Source organism: Octodon degus, unplaced genomic scaffold, assembly GCF_000260255.1.
Source record: "Octodon degus isolate 3935 unplaced genomic scaffold, OctDeg1.0 scaffold00016, whole genome shotgun sequence".
NCBI classification, from domain to species: domain Eukaryota; kingdom Metazoa; phylum Chordata; class Mammalia; order Rodentia; family Octodontidae; genus Octodon; species Octodon degus.
The window spans coordinates 9,533,620-9,548,670 of record NW_004524592.1 but is presented as its reverse complement, the minus strand read 5'-3'; the positions used below and the strand labels follow the sequence as shown (position 1 = coordinate 9,548,670).

The window sequence follows — 15,051 nt, the reverse complement described above, 5'->3', positions numbered from 1 at the left end:
GAGCCCGAGCCCGAGCCCGAGCCGGAGCGAGCCGCCCCGGGGGAGGCCGCCCGCCTCGCTTTGCCTCGCCTCGGTCCGTCTGCCGCCCGCCGCCCGTGGGGGGTGGAGAAGGAGGAAGGAGGCGACTGCGGAGGGCAGCGGAGGTGAAGGTGCTCGGGCCGCAGGGCCCGGGAACCGAGCGGCCACGTCCGAGGTGCTGTCGTCCCCGCGCTCTTTGTGCAATAAAGTTCCAAACCCAAGGTGTTCTCTCGTGCTGTATTTATTCGTGCCCTGGCTCCCCGCGCCCACACTGTTGGGGAAGGTGCTGTTTTCTGCCTTTTGCTGCTTTCTTGAGGGCTCGTGCTTTTTAAGGGAAATTTTTTACTCTTTCTCACAACCACTACCCCCCTCCCCGCGCGCACGCTTAAAAAAAAGTAGTCATGGAAATGCATTCTTTTTGAGAAGGGGGTGCTAAAGGAAAAAAAGTTCATAATAACTTTTTGAAGAAACTATTGGGATCTTTAAAAGGGAAGCTGGTGTTTGAAAGCAGTTTCGGTTTTAACCCTTTTTAATAATAATTTGAGGACTATGATTCTGAAACCTTTCGTTGAAACGACTGCTGAGGTAATTTTTGTTTTATATCACTTTTTTTTTTGTGGAAGGGGCCAATCTTGCTAAGAGCTTTAAAGGATCTGAAGCTCCTCTGGCCCTTTCGATCCCCCTCTACCTCGTTTTCAGCATATTTCTGTCTAAACTTCAGTGGGGGATTGATTTAATGCTGATTCTAAAAATAGGCATTGAAAGTATCCTTTATTTGAGTCGAATGCAGTAAGTAACCTTAGTCTGAGGTTCACAACAATTTAGGCCGGACTTTTTTCGTCGTCTGTTGGAAAAAAAGAGTATTGCAAAAAAAAAAAGAAAAGCCATTGACATATTAAAGATTAAAAGACAGCTTAAGAGGGCCTGCTGTATGACCTATTTAAATTTGTAATACCTTCTCCAGGAATTTCACTGCTAGCCTCGGCTTGCATCAGGCCTCCCTTCTGCAGATTTAGTAGAAGATACTTTTGGTTGCCATCTCTTCATATCTTGTACATGCACTGCTCATTTCCTGATTTAAAACTAAAGCCCCAAACAGTTACTTAGATAATTTGAAAGCTTAACTGGACGGGTAATTGTACCGTTCAGTTTGATGCCTACAAAGTGTCAAGTGAGCAGTACTGATAGTAAACATTGCTGGGTGATATTTCTGTATCCAAGTCACTTCCAGAACCTACTTAGCTGCATCATAGCTGCATCATGGTCCTTAAAAGACCACATTAGCTCCTTGTCACTGCCAAGAAAATTAAGATACAATAAAGGGAGTTTTTTCATAAGAACTGAGGCAATGACATTTTCCTTAAAGATTTTTTGCCAGCCAGCGTCGCTTAAGTAGAATTTTTATTTCTTCATAGATGATATGCAGTGACACTTTTGAAATTATTTTCTGATGTGTTCTTCCTTCAGTCTTGTACAAAAGATTTTTAAATTTTAAGACTATAATTTGTGACTCTTAACAGTTTCAGGAAAAACTTTAAAAACTTAGTATTTGAACACTCACCTGGAGCTTACTAGTGCACTCTCCCAGGAACTGGTAAAAATTATAGCTGAATTTATATCATTTTTCTTTGGGGAGGTGGGCATTTACCTAAACTGTAAAAGAGTGCTGCTTTTGAAATTTAAAACTCTGCTCTTTAGAGTGAAAAAAAATTTTTTTTAACTGAAGAGCCTGAAGAAACTTAGAAACTTGATCTATAAACTTCCTTTTCTGCTTCAAGAAATTCATTCTTAGCTGGTTAAAACTGATTAGATTTTTTTAGTAGAAAATTTGTTTTCTTAGAGAAGTGACTTAATGAATGTGTCTCATTCCAGGATAAATGGTTTTGTTTGAATACAGTATAATTATAAAACACCAAATACATATTTTCCATTTCATTTAAAACTTTTCTCTCTTACACAGTAAAGTAATTCACTTGTAACTTAATGTTTACCTTGTTTCACAAATTACAATTTCATAATTATCAGACATAAATCACCTTGCTTAGGGTCAACCAGTGACAGTCTCACAAACATGGTGTAATATCAATTGATGGTTTCATTATGTTCAGTAGAGCTCAAATCTGAAGATAAAGAACATAGCAGATGTCAGGGAATGGAAAATGCAAGATTTTTTTTTTTTTTCTCAGCCATGTGTGAACTCATCTCTACCACAGTATCACTTGAAACAACAGTTTATGGTAACTCAAATATTTAGCACTGAGACGGAAAGTAGTTTGAAGAGCGTCTGGTTTGGAATAGTCACTGGCCTAGGTTTGAATCTTGATGTGACCATTTTTGCCATATGCCTGTCCTAAAAGAATTTTGTGTCACAGAGAATTTCTTAATCTTTCTCAGCTAGTTTCCTTATTTGTAAAATTAAAACAATTTTTCCACGGGGTTGTGAGGTGAAATACCTTAAGTATGCAGCCAGTCGTAGCTGTTAAATTTTATTGGACCTTCATCTAGTGTCTTCTGTATACCTGCCTTGCCATGCTTAATACTCTGTGCCAAAAGCTGCCGCTGATGCATCCATTGTTGCCTTTCCTGTATCCTCAAAGGACTGTTGGGAACACAGAAACTAAGAAGGGAAAATATTTGTCATAAAGAGGATTCAAAGAAAAGAGAGGTCACCCTTGGTGAAGTAAAAAGTACCCTTCTTGTATTTTCAGTTTTGTTTATGGAATAAGTAATTTACATGATCCATAATTCAAAACAAAATGTAGCAAATGCCTTGTATTATCTCTCCCCATTACCCGCATGTTTCCCAATTTTTGTCTTTTCAGAAATTTTCTGTCAATATTTATGCAAGTATGTGCTCCCCTTCCTTTATTCAAATGATAGAATAACTTTACAATCCTCTATCTTGCTGTCCCACACTATGTAGGGAGGGCTAGCAGTTGGTTTGCGTCAGCACATCAATGAAGAGTTTCATTTTTCATAAAATCGTGAAATATTTCTTCATAGCTTCTTGATCTGCTGACTGGTGAGTTATTTTCATTATTTTATTTTTAGGTCATGGTTCTGTGGGTTGAGCACATGGCCTTCACTCTGAGTTTCAGTTAGGGTCTCACTGAGTTGCCAACCTTTTCACTTAACCTCTCAGAGTGCTGTGATTATAGGCTTGTCTCATTTCACATGGCGGATAGGACCTTTGTTTTTAAACTAACAGTATTTGCCATTAGGCCTTCATATCCTTAAATTTAAAAAAAATTATCAATTTGTGACAGGAAGTTGACATTTGAATTGTTTTATTTCCTTTTTAGCTCCAGTTTTAAGTTTTAGTCAAATGTTCAAAATATTACAGTATATTCTGAAGTTGTCAGTTAACTCTCAAAGAGAAATTAATCTGAATTTAACTTCTTTCACCAAGTCCTGAACAGACTGCTTCTTTCAATTATTTTGGCCAACACTTTCTGTAGTTTTCTTTCGCTGTATAAAAAGAAATTTCGTATTGTTCAGTCTTTGTTGTTTTTTAAGTGGATACCTTAAGGCATATTATTATCTAGTAAAGTTGACATGGGATATTGTGTGGTAAGACTAACTAGCTTTCGCCCTGCATTTATATTTTATATACTCATTAACTTCTCAGTGATATTTAATATTTCTTATTGTAATTCTCAATTAGTTTCATATTTTGCATCCAAATTTTAAAAATAGGGCTGAGAGTGTACCTTAGTAATAGAGCACTTGCCTAATGTGCATACGGCCCTTAAATTTGATCCCCAGTACTACAAATGAAAAAATTCTAAATTTTAAAAAGGTGGTTTGGGTTGTTTTGATGTAAGTCCTTGGTCAACCAGTGGGACTGTATAATGCACATTTTGACAAAAGCACAGACCTCTTTGATTTTCCTTAGTTCTGCAAAGCAGCATTAATTATATTTTAAATGTACTTGCTGTTAGTATATGCATCTTCAAAATACATATACTCTTTTTTTTTTTTAAGTTAACTAAAACTCAAACTATAATCTAGTAGCAGGGACACATTATCACTTAATTTTCCAAAAACTCACAAAAGCTGTCGTGCTGTGCTTTATTTTTTTTTGTGTGTTCAAATTGACCTTTACAGTGCTGTGACCATAATTCTAATGGTACTAATGGTAAGACTATTTCACTACTATTTTGAGGTTTTCCTAGTAATTGATGTAAAGGTATGTGCTATTTTTACCTGCTAAATGATTACAATATTTACAAAGCATCATTACAAATTTGGGATAGGAGTGGATTAAATGATTGAAATCTGTAAAGGTTGAAAATTTTCCTCATGGAACATATCTGAGAGTTAAGTAGTTATGGGACAGTTAAATGATTTATCATCTTGCCATGGGATCAGTGAATTGCTTCTTAGGATGGAGTTAGAGATCAATGAAAACAACAAACCAGTAGCACTGTTTATTGTTCCTCTGTCTATCTAATATATGAACTCACTTGGTCATTGCTATATAAACCTAACAGGTCAGTTTAGCAAAGTTGTAAGAATTAAGTGTAATTACTTTCACACTTGTTCATACTCTTTATTGTGGCAGGTTTTTTTGAGATGAAATTTAGCTAATGTTAGCCATTTAGTTTTTCCTTCTCATTTCAGAATACATTTCTCCCTTTATGCATACTCTTCATTTTGCATTCTCTTTTCTTAGCTTTGTTAAACAAGTCAATGTAAAGATAGAATCTAACAATTAGATTACCCCAAAAAAGGAACTATCTAATTTTTTATACTCAGGTGATTACTCCAATCTAAAAGTAGAAGATAGTGGTGGATAATTGTAAGTTTTTGCCTACACTGTATATCTCAAATTGTGAAGAGTTACCTGAAACCATGTACTTAAGTTAGTTACACAAATCACCAAGAAAACCAAAAAAAAAAAAAAAAAGCCCTAGAGGTTGGGACTAGAGTGTAGCTCAGTGATAGAGCGCTTGCTTAGCCTTTGCAGGACCTGGATTCTACCTCCAGCACTGCTTCCCCCCCCCCAAACAAAACAGTAGTACTTCTTAATAAACTTCTATATGCCTCAGTTTCTTTTTTCTGAGGGCTGAGAGTAAGATAATAAAGGGAATTTTCCCTGCCTGAAGTTGGCTGTGTGACAAAGATTGAGAAGTATTTATCAGTCTTGTTTTTCTTTCTTTTTTTTTTTTTTTTTTTTTTTTTTGTTTTTTGGATTAAATCAGGATCTCCAATCTTAAAAGGGGGCAAGGTTTAGAGAGGAAGTCAGAGATTGTTAATAAGCCCCTGCCCCCTTTTGTGGAGAGAAGAAAAGACATTGTACTTGGTTCAAGAAGAGTGTTAAGTGGCAAGATGAAATAGCAAAGTAATGACCTTGGTGTAGGACTCAAGGGTAGGTCTAAAAGCTGACTTAACCAGTAGTGATAGCGAGTGTCTTTTTTTAGAGATCACTGAAACTAAGACAGATTTCTTTTTATCCATTTTAATTGTATTCCCAGTGTGCTAGAATTGTGCATGTGAGTTTGTGATTATAATTACATGGCAGTGAAGATGTAAATAAGTGTAATTCAGACAAGGATAAATAAATACTATTTTTGAGGGGATAAATATATAAAAGGAAACTAAGAAGTGTCTTGCTTTTCATCACTGAAGTAAAAATTGCTACTTATTCTGGAGTGTTTGTAGTCTTAAAGGGATATCATTTTCTTCTGTCAACAGATTTTTAAAAAAAAATTTTAATAATAGCTTTGTGACCAAAATATAGTAATATATTGATTTTTATGTATTGCTATTTTTATTTATTCATTAAACATTTATTGGCCACTAACTTAACTGGTGAAATAATTACAAAAAATTTTATTTGATTTCATATTTATAAAAATAATATCTAGCTATTGAATTAAGATTATTCTAATTCCTGTAAACAAAACCTAAGTGTCTGGCTCCTGCCCTCAAGGAATTTATAGTACAGTGGAGAATATGAACTAGTATAAGGAAGAATAGTTTATACATGGGAGACCTTGTTACAGCACTTAAGAGTTTGGAAGAGAAGGGGCTTAAATTAGATAGAGAAGAAGTTGGATAAGTAAAACATAAAAGAGTGTATTCTAAGTAGTGACATAAAAAGCAAACATGACATAGAAGTAGAATGAGCTTGATCTGCAAGTTCATTGGTTGAAAATAATTAACTGGATTCACAGTATACAAGGAACCTTGAGTATGAGCCAGAGCTTTGAATATCACATAAGAGAATGGAAAGATGCATAGAGAGAGGAGTGTAATGAATTGGCCTAAAGTATAGATTTCCTGACTTCCAATACATTGCAGTTTAAAAATGGACATCATAGATTCTTTTGTTGTTGATGGTGGTGGGTTGAAATATAACTCATGGCTGGGAAGATGGCTCAGTGGAATAAGCACTTCCCTGGCAAGCACAAGGGTCGTGAGTTCAATCCCCGGTTCCGAAAAAAAAAAAAAAAAAAGAAAGAAACATAATTCATATGCCATATGGTTCCAATTGGTGTGTACAATTCAGTTTTTAGTATTCATGAAATTGTGTATTTATATTCCCAGTCAGCCTTGGGATATTTTCATTACTCCAGAAGAAATACTGCAGCTCAACCATTAGCCCATTTGCCAAATTCTAACCAGCTACTAATCTTTCTTTGAATAGATGTACCTATTGTCATACAACATATTGTCCATTGTGATGAGCTTCTTAGCATTTAAGTTTTTTAAAGTTCACATTCACGTTTGTGTTATTCCTTTTTGTTGTTGCCAAGTAATTATGTACTTTATGGATATACTGCATTTTAATTATTCACAGACATTTGGACTTTTTTGACTATCAAGTGCCACTTTTTGTGGACATGTATTCATTCTCTTGGCTATATACCTGGGAGTACAATTGTTGGGTTACTTTGTTTACTATGTATGGAACTACCAAACTGCTAAAGCTTCGACACCTTTTTTTTTTTTTTTTTTTTTTTTTTTTTTTTTTTTTCATTCTTTCTGGCAGTGTGTGAGGGTTTTAATTTCTCTACAGCTTCATGAGCACTTCTTTATTATATCATCCTAGTGAGTGCAGAGAGCTATCTTTATCGTTGTAGATTTGGTTTACATTTCCTTAATGATATCAAGCAACTTTTCTTGTGTATATCTTTGTATATCTTCCAAGAAATATCTATTCAGATAAGTTGGGATTATTTTTGGTTTTTGAGTTGTAATTGTTCTTTATTACTCTAGATGCAAGTCCCTGTATTAGATACATGATTCACAAAAACTCTCCATTTTGAGTTGTCATTTTCACTTTTTGAAGGTATCTTTGAGTCACAAAAGTTTTTAATTGTGGTTATTTCCAGTTCAACTATGTTTTCTTTTTGTTGCTTGCTTTTTTGGTTTCATGTTTTGTATAAGTCCTTGTTTTAACTATTTTTTACTGAAAAATAACTAATACTCTTAATTCCAGCTCTCAAGGTCTTTGCCCTTGTTTGTGTCTGTATCCCTTTATAGTGATTGATGAAAACAAGCAAAGATAAAAATTAAACATTGACTTCTTTTTCTTTGTGGTACGGGGGATCAAACTCAGAACCTTGTGCTTGTTAGGAAGGCACTGAAACTGCTGAGCTATCTCCCTAGCCCAAGAATGACAATTTTGAATGAGAAATCTGAAATGGGTGTATTTTGAGAATTTATCATCTGTGTGTGTGTGTGTGTGTGTGTATAATAAACTATAAGTTTTTTTAACAGTGTTCTTTGAAGCTTTATTTCATAAGTTTTTAATGCATGAAGGAAATAATTCCTTTTTTTTTTTTTTTTTTTTTAAACAAACCAGGCCCTGGGGAATTTAAATGAAACATATGCTGTGTAGCATCTTGTAGTAAGGTATAGCTTTCATTGCTTTTACATGGTATTATCGCTTTATAATGAGTTTTCAAGGTTTTCTTTATTAATGGAGACTAAAATTTTATTCATAAACAACACTAGTTTTGGTTCATAAATAACTCACTTGGAAATATTCTAGCCAATATCATGAAAAAATGTATTGTTTAAAATTTAAAAAAAATATTTTTTAAAAGCTCAAAAGAAGATAATAGAGCAACAGTGATTAATATATGGCGTATCATTACCTTTATATTAGTTATTCAGAGTACACGATATAGGCATATAATTGTCCAAACAATACTAGCACAGTCTTTTCAGTGAAGTAAGAAAAATTGGTAGCTATCTTAACTGTTGTGTGTATTTTTGTTTTTTGTGGTTTTTTTTTTTTTTTTTTGCTTTTCCCTTTTCTTTTCCCTATCCATTTCTCTTTTGAAGTTTCTTCCCATTTTACAGTATCTGTTGTACATTTTGAATCTTATTTACTCCTTTAGCTTCTCACACTAGGGAAACAGTATGGTGTTTACACACGTGAGTCTGGTTTATTTCACATATCAGAATGGTTAAGAATTGCATCCACTATAAAAGTTTCCAGTTTATCCTTTATGGCTGAGTAGTACTACATTGTATAAAACGACTACATCTTTTTTATTTTTATTTTTTATTTTTTAATCCATTCCATGGTTGATGGACATTTGGGTAGTTTCCAAGGTCTGGCTTTTACAAATTGTGTTGCTATAAACACGGGTGTACATATATTGTCTGGGTATGATATTTTTAATTCTGGGCGGATGTCCAGAAGGGAAATAGTTTAAATGGGAGCTCCAGTCTAGTTTTTTGAGGCATCTCCACCCTGATTTCTTTTCTTCTTCTTCTTCTTCTTTTTTTTTTTTTTAATTTAGTACAGAGTCTACAGGGTGTACAGGGTCTCACTATCCTGTTTTCAGCCTCCCTAGCACCGGGATTACAGGTTCACCCCCCCACGCCCAGTCTCAATTTCCATTTTAGCATGCCTGCGGGCCGGCCAGCATAGCACACCTGGGACCACTGTGTCCTGCCTAAGCAGGCACTTTAGTCTGCTGAGCTATCAGGCTGGCCCTTTCACCCTGATTTCTACGGTGGTTGCACCAGTCCACACTCCCACCAACAGTGGAGAAGGGTGGGCCAGGAATATAGCTCAGCAGTACAGTCAGTGCCTGCCTGGCAAGTGCAGTGTTGTGAGTTTGATTCCTGGTACTAAAACAACAACAAAAAGTGGAGAAGGTGTCTTTTCTCCACAGTCACTCCAGCAGTTATTGTTGATTTCTTGGTAATAGCCATTTTTTTCCAGGGGGAGATGAAATCTCAGTGTTTTAATTTGCATCTCTCAAATGACCAATGATACTGAACATGTTTTCATATATTTGCCATTTGTATTTTTTACCTGAGAAGTGTGTTTCATCTCAGATTTGAGTCTTAAATCTGATTTTTGAGTTCTTTATATGTTTTTAATAGTAATTCTGTGTGAGGAACAGCTGGCAAACATTTCCTGTCTTTTGGGTTGTTGAAAAAATGTATTTCATTGTTATTAGTCGTATCTGTATTAGTAAAATAGTGTAAATGTACAGTTATCCTTTCCTTTTTCTCTATAATTCATTGTATTCTATCATTTCCAATAAAAGTTTATGGTTTTAAATTACTAAGTTGTACATGTGTGGAGGTAATTTGTAGATAAACTAGTTATAAGGATTAGCATACAGTTGTCAAACGCTTCATATATAACGCATATAATATTCTCTCACTTTTCAGCAGGACACTTAGGTGCCGCAGAAAATTGCTTTAATGAATCCTATTACAGGATCATACATTTGGGAGGAAGGATTAACATCAGTGCTCCTTTCAAGTTGTGCATGTTAAAGGAAATGGACATCTGTGTTATGATTAATTCTAACTGACATTGCAGGGTTTTTTTGTTTAACTGTGGAGACTCATTTTCTATATCTTAAAAAGGTTTTTGAGTTTTCATTAACTTTAATTTTTTCTAATGTGGTACTTATTTGAGACATAAAAATACTATGTAATTGTGTTAGTCAAAATGACCTTTCAAAAATTAGTACCATGATAGTAAAAATAATACATCTGCCTCAAAAGTTGGATATGATGCATCTTTCCAGATTAAAAATAAAGATACACCAGTTTGAAGTGATTCTTTTACCACAACTGTACATAAATTTTTTTTATGATACTGTGAGTGTATATCATCACGCATTTGTCCAGACCCATTGACTATATGTAACACCAAGAATGAGCCCTTACGTAAAAGTTCTCCAGTGCTGAGTGTCCTTTCAAAGATTTGAAAAATAAATCTGTCTTCCTCACAACCTGTTGCACTTTTTAATTCCCTATATTTAATTCTGGTGTAATGAGAGGTAAGTACCCAAATACGAATTACAAATTTGAACTGAAGAGTGCATTCATAAGTAATGGAACATGACCTCACTTAGAAATGGGGGGAAGAGGAGCTTCACCTGTGTATCTGCAAGTGGACAACTGCTGGAACTCACAATCCAGAATTCCAGGGATTTAAAGGAGTCACATGAGCAGAATCAAAACTGCAGGGTAACCATAGCAAAATGTATTTGAACATGTCATTCTAAAACTGAATTGGCAATTTTGTCATAAATACATGAATTAAAAATACTCTGCCGAAGTAGATCCACAACGCTTATGCCAGTATGTAATAGTTTTTAGCAGTTATGTGGAACCTTTATTTAACTTTTAGTATAGCTGGAAGTCTTGCTAATACAGCCTTACAACTTTTCCCTGATTATTTTTCTAAAGTGTTATCATTACTAAACAGCATAGTGTTCAGGTGTGACTCAACAGATTTTAACTTCCCAGCAATCATTAGCCATATTGTACTGCCTCTTTTCCATGACATTTTTCCCCTCTGTACAATTTTTGGTTGTTAACCATGAATAATTTGCATAAGATGTGCAGTCAATTCTGCAAATTTGTTAATGCTCCAGTTTCTGATGCTAATAGTAATGTGCTGGTTTAAACATATAGCATACTTTCATTGAAACCAGATAAGAAAAAAGTAGTATGTACGAATGTTACATCATATATATGCACAGACACGTACCTGTATCAACCTCAACTGTAGACTTCAGATTAGACTGATGATAATCTTTTTTTTTTTTTTTTTTTTTTTTGCGGTACCAGGGATTGAATTTAGGACCTTGCATTTGCCAGGCAAGTGCTTATTCTGCTGAACTATCTCCCTGGCCCAGAGGCTATATATTTTTTAAAGGAACAAATTATGATAGGCAATGTGATTAACTGCCTATCATAATTTGGTTTATCAAGCCAAGTGAATTCTGACACAATTTTTAGAAAAAACTTCTCTGTGCTATTACCACTGTCTTTATTCCTTAAATGGAAACAGATCTGTATTTCAGGCTCTGCTTTATATAATAGAAGGCGAAGAAAGTTGTATGAAATTAACTTGCTTTCAATTTGATGAATTTTTGACAATAAAAATGGGGATTTGTTTGTATACTTTCATAAATTATTTGTGTCAATGATAAATACAAGTATTATCCAGCCTCCACCACCAAGAGTGATCGGTGTATAGTAAAAGGAAACCTTTGCAGTGTTATTTAATAAAACCCTCCATGGTTTATTTAATTGGACTTAAACTCTTTTAAGTGCTGTATTTTATGAGGTTTTTTTGTTTGTTTGTTTTGTTTTGTTTTGTTTTATGATTACCAGAGAACCTAAATGCTATTTTTGATAAATTTATTTTTAAACATTTACTATGCACTATCAAAATACTTCTATCAAAGGAAGTATTTAGGAGCCAGGGAGATGGCTCAGTAGAATAAGTGCTTGCCTGGCAAGCGCAAGGGCCTGAGTTCAATCCCTGGTTCCAGGAAAAAAAAAAGAAGTATTTAATGGAAACAAGATAAGTATTAGGTGATTTATGGAAACATTGCATGATTTATGATAGTCATCCCAGATTATGTTACTAGGTCAGTAGTACCTTTCAACAAGGAAGCTTTTGGATTTTTCTAAGTTTTTATTTTCAAAGTACTGGCAAAATTGATTTGCCTTGTTTTCCTTCAGGTAAGACTACTTATTTATGGCTCTGAACAAGCCTTCATGCATCTGGTCACCAAGAGACAGTGTTGCTTAGCGAAGCAACAACCATGACTATGCAGTATATTAGATAACATTTTTATCTCTCTTCTCCCTGTTCCTTCCCCCCCGCCAAACATCCACCTAGTACTATGTTTAATTCACTTAGCTTGATAAGCTTTTTACACTTTGAATTTTTAAAGAAATGACTATAATAAAATGTTTTATTTTTGAAGTGCTACTAAATGGTTTTTGGAGCTAATTTCTAGGGGAAAAAAGCATTACATCTTTCCTACATATAGTTACTTTTATAAAAATTACTTATATAAAAGCAATTGTAGGTTGAATACAGTGTAGCTGTCTTCAAACTTAAGTTCTGCTTTATAAATTAGCTTAGTACTAAAACTAAGCATTCAGAAGTTATGCCCTAAAGTTATAGCCAACTATTTCATTAATTTTTTTTGTCTTTATTATTATTTTTTGTATTTTAGGGTCTACAGGGTGTTCAGGGTCTCACTGCTGGATCAGACTCGTAGTGATTCTCCTGTTTACAGCCTCCCAAGAGCTGGGATTACAGGCATGCATCACCACACCCAGTCACAATTCCATTTGTTTAAAACCTGAGTGACTATGAAAACTATTTTGAAATGGGGAATTAATATCCCAAGTATTTTGGTTTTGCCCATAAGTTTATGAAGTAACATTTGTTATTTTGATCTGTTTTGAGCTAAATTGTGAAATGTATTCTTGAAGAACTGTTTACAAATTAGACATGGAAGAGTGAAATTCAATTTTCCTAAAATAAGGCACACATGCTGTGGTAGAAATGATCAAGCAGGAATTTTGAGTTTAGCTCTGACCTTTGAAAGAACTAGGGATGTTTAGAGACTCATAAGACCTCAGGGATGTACCATATAATCTTCAGTGTTATAAACAATGAAGGTTTTTTTGTACGGATTGCAAATCAGAGCTCATCAGAGAAGCTAATTTCACCACTTTTGGAGCAGCTAATATCACTAACAAAAGTGAAAGAATGCTAAAAGGGGGGCAGGATTAATTACGACCAATTTTTAAATATAGCCTAATACATTTAAAAACTGTACTGTGTTCTTACAATGTATACATCACAAAAGAAAATCTTGTATAAATATTTTAATACTAAATTTATTGAGCCAGTTGTACTAATGTACACCTGTAATGTCAGCTCTTGGAAGGCTGAGGCAGGAAGTTCACTGTAAGTTCAAGGCCAGCCTAAGCTACATCTGAGTTCAAGGTTGGGCTTTCTACCCTATCTCAAAAAATGCTAAATTTATTGAGACATCATGAGATTATAAGAGGTGCTGAAAGTGCTGACCATGAACTATGGCAAACTGCTGAAATTTTTTTTTTACATACTCTGTATATTTAAAAATTGCTACCTTATCAGTAAGTGTTCAGTGGTCAATCTTTAGAATATTGAAGATACCTTCAATATTTTCTCCAGCTTTACTTTTTCTACACATTTGCCACCATTTGACTTGTTATGTCTTTCACTTGTTTACCCTCCCTGCCCTTCAATGACTAGAGTATAAACTCTAAAGGTACCTGTAATCCCAGCTTGGGAGGTGAAAACAGGAGGATCACTATGAGTCCGATCTGTGTAGTGAGACACTGTAGACCTATACTAAAATACATTTTAAAGAAACTACAAAGTTTTCTAAAAATTTATTTTGGTCATTTGGGTAATGTCTGGCATACACAGTAGCTATTTAGATAAGATAAATTAATATAAGTATAATGTCTGATATAAATTAAAATGAATTTTAAGATTTTATTTTAGTAAAATAGATTATTCGGTTGTTGCAGATTCTTCCAATATGTATTGTGTAGAATAGATAGAAAATCTTTCATTACACGGTAAAAATCCCTAACCAATGACTTTAAGAGACATCATTTCCTTTTGCCTGTTGCTTTAGAGTGACCATACTCCTATTACTGAAATTTTTCCTTTGTTTGCTGTATAAAGTCCTAATAAAACATCAGTCACTGACTTGCACATCTCTCTAAAGGCACAGTTTAAGCTTTTTCTCATACCATTCTTACCAATTAAGTTACTCTCTTTCAAATTCATTAGTAACTTTTCATTTTTAATACTGGAAATCTGCCACTCTTTCAAATGTCATGGAAGCACTCATTTTGACATTACACTGGAGTGTTTACCTAAAAACACTTTTTAAGGTTTTTTGTGTCTGGTATCCTACTGTGGAAAAGATACACAATAAATCCCTTTACTATTAGGAAAGCTTATCAGATAAGTTTCTTACAGCTTTCTAAACTAGAAAAAGTTGCTTTATTTTGAAAACAGAAAATGAGTGACTAAATGATGCTGACATATCAATGATCAGAGCAAAGAATACTAGGCAAGAAACTGTTTACTGTGTGAGAGGGACCCTTCATTAACTTCTACACTTGAGGCAGTTTTTCCTTTTAAGTACTAACAAAAGTATCATGGAGCTGGTGAGATAGCTCAGCAGTCTAAAGCACCAGCTTAGGCAAGTTTAGGTAAGCTCAGGGCCAGCAGTTTGATCCCCACCACCACATGCTGTGCCAGCCCTGCTTCCCAGGGTGGGCTGAGCTGGCCACAAAAATTTTTTTTTTAAAAATCACATTCTTGTAATACATAAAGAACAACATATGCTTATCCAGAATCAAGAGGCTAGGTGTTATATCGTACTAAATCTGCCTTTACACTAAATCTTCATCATTTATTTTTAAACACTTCCGTGGCCTGTGTGGTTGCACTTGTATATGTATATATACATCTTTCTGTGATCTGAGTTCCTAGAGTCAGAAGAATAAAATTTTTTTTTAATTTTATTTATTTTTTGTGTGTGTGTGTGTGTGTGTGTGTGTGTGGCCAGCTCAGCCCACCAGGGGGCGGGGCTGGCTGGCATGTGGTGCTGGGGGATTGAACCGCGGTCCACATGCTTTGCTAAGCTTGTTCTAAGTAGATGCTTTAGACCACTGAGCCATCTCACCAGCCCAGAATAAAAATTTGAAAAGACCTTTTAATCC

General features: G+C 34.8%; 1 protein-coding gene across 6 annotated transcripts in view; it reads left to right on the top strand.

The window, feature by feature from the left end:
• Nucleotides 1-15,051, top strand: part of Creb1 (cAMP responsive element binding protein 1) — a 56,767-nt gene that overhangs the window by 600 nt on the left and 41,116 nt on the right. The window lies entirely within an intron of this gene.